Below are 2,981 nucleotides of genomic sequence, written 5' to 3'. Positions count from 1 at the left end.
CCTTCTTTGCTCGTCTGCGTGTACAAGCATGTGATTGTCTAAATTTGGGAATAATTGAGGGCATCCAGGAATAGACACACTTCAAAGGAGCATCCTGTAAACTGTATTTTAGGGATCTTTAACTGTTGAGAACCTCACATCCCTGACACACTTTATTTAGCAAGCTGTCCTTTACGTCGAGGGAGACAACAAGAGCATCATGCAACAGAGACTTCTGGTTTCGTGTCCTTCTCCTGCGGTTTGCCTTCGCAGCAGAAAAATGTGCCGGTACAGATTGCGTTAAAGAAATAGGGAAGAAAAGAAGTGTTTTTTTCAGACAGACAGTGAGTGCAGAGAGGGGTTAGGAACACTGTGTCCCTCCTGGTGGCTCGGTGGTGGGCTCTTATGTAAGGCTGGTTTCTGCCTGGCAGCAGAGCACTGACAGTGTCATACTGCTAATTAATACACACCAGCTAGAGGTGTGCCCTCGGTGGCTGCTTGTGTGTGTGTGTGTGTGTTCATTGATGCCCATGAAGAAAGCATTAGAATCACATTGTGAGATATTTTTCATAATCAGAGGGTTCGGTGTTTCAGGGTGAGACCCAGGGCGACTAATTAAACTGATATAGAAGGAGAGGAGTCGCCTGAATGCTGCTCACTTCTTCCTTCATCTGCAAACAAGACTGTCAGACAATTCCCATTCTCACATTTTCCTTGTCTGCTTTCTTCCGCTGCTTGTGTACAAATTCTCCTCAGAAACTCCCATGTTGCCGCCATTCCCCCATAAGGCGCAGTTTGAACTTTAAAGGGACTGTTTGTAACTTGTGTTACTGTTATTGTCTAAAACAGTGTTGGCCGCGGTCCGAGGACGCGGTCGGAGGACGCGGTCGAAGGACGCGGGGGAGACCGTAGCTTTGGTCTCCAGGGCCGGAGTCTCTGCTCCTCTGCTCCTCTGCCTGCTTGCCTTCACTCAGCTCGCTCCAACTCACGTGCATGCGCGCACACTACACACTGCAGAAGAGTTGAGGGGTGTTCAAATCCGCGTACTTCTGTACTTACACTTACTATTTTGAGTGCATAAGTGCGTTCACACTGGGAAGTACAGCAAAATGCAGTGCACTCAAAGTACCCGGATGTTGTACTCAAAGCGGTCAGACCGTTGAGTGTGGAACGCTGGACACTTTCCACACTCAATTATTGCCATCTTGGCTACGTAGCAGAAGGGGCGGGACCACGACCACTATTCAAACATACGTAGATAAAAGAATAAAACAATACGTAAACATACCGGTGCAGCAACACAGAGAGGTCTGATACTGTATACTGGAAGGTGTGTAGCCAACATATTACACCCTCCGAACAAAGCGACGCGAGCAAGTGTCAATGACAAAAATCAGTTTGGTTGCATTGTTTTCTAACAACTACAACTAGATAACAGGTCAGCTAACATTAAGCTTAAGACATCACATAACAAGACAAAGTTAAAAAATAAATGTCTACATAACTAACTACTTAATAACAGTAGTTTCATACCTCTGGTTTATCCAACTGTCAGCCAGCACAACTAGCCAGCTGATGTTGATGATGATAATGTTAGCTGAGACATCACTCTGTGCTGTGATTGGCTGGATGACCTGTCAATCAATCTACCTTGACCAATAGCATTTCATGTATGGAGAACTCAATCTCTGAAGCAGTGTTTTTACAGATTTTAGTTTCTTTTTTATTTAAGAAGAAATTGAATCACATATATGTATTTATAAATAGATTAATTTTATTTTATTCCTTTTAATTTTTTTAATTTTTTTTGTATATAATGTTTTTCCTGTATCTACTGTATACTGGCTTATTTTATATTAATATTATAATATAATAATATTGGAAAAACTAAATGTAATCACTGGCTAATGAGAGATTTATCTTCGGGTACTATTATCCAAAGCAGAAGGAATATCCAGATCTGTTTATATTACTTTGTCACTTGATGTTCCACAGAGTGTTATTAAGAACATAGACAAGATGCTTTACAACTTCATTTGGAGGAATAAGTCTCATTATTTAAAAAAAGAAGTGCTTTGTAATACCAAATTTTGACTTTAGCACTCTTAATAATTGATTTAAGGTTAAGTGGATTATTGAATACTTAAAAAACAAGGATAGTATTTGGATATTTTCAGTTTGATTCAGTTTGTGGTATCAAATTTCTATTAAAATGTGACTTCTCTGTTGATAAAATCACGATTAAGTTAGCAGATTTTCATAGGCAAGCACTGACAGCATGGTTATTAGCTTACAAACATAAGTTTTCACCCCATAGGTATATATAATAAAGTAATATTGACAGTTGAATGAAATAAAAATGGTTATTTATTATCTTCCATTATCTTCAATTCCATTCATTATTGACTGCAAAAGTCTCAAGACCTTGGAAATGAATACCAACATTTTTGCTAAGCTTCAATGCCTTGTTTCAACCAATAATAATTAAACAAAAATAAGAAATGTAACCTCGTCAATAGAAAATATTCCTATATTTTACAATGAACATGTGTAATAAGATAACTGCATAACTAAATACTTGGTTCCTGTGTGACAGCTGCACGTGTGGGCGATAGAAACAGGTGATCTGTGTTGTTTACTGCATGCTGTGAACCTCCTGACCTCCAGACTCTGATTACATAGTCCTTTCTGGAGACGCGTGGCTTGGCAGGAAGTCCTTGGCTCGATATGAGCTTCCTGCCTCGGCCTCCGTCTGAAATAAAAAATCATTTACAGAAAAAGAAAAGTGTCGCCAGGACAGTTCGTGTCCTCGTTCTCCACAGGACGGAGGCACAGTAGGATATCCGCCCCTCTCTTGACAAACGTCAGGAAGCTATTAGACTTTGTGCCAAATGCCTGATATTCCAGTGAGAAGAAGAGATGCAGCATCTTGTGAAGTTCATAATGAGTTGTTTAGAGGAGGATTGCAATGCAAAATGCAATAAAAAACAAACACAAAGTTG

This window comes from Sebastes umbrosus, chromosome 24 (assembly GCF_015220745.1).
Source record: "Sebastes umbrosus isolate fSebUmb1 chromosome 24, fSebUmb1.pri, whole genome shotgun sequence".
NCBI classification, from domain to species: Eukaryota; Metazoa; Chordata; class Actinopteri; order Perciformes; family Sebastidae; genus Sebastes; species Sebastes umbrosus.
Note: the sequence above shows the minus strand (reverse complement) of the source record.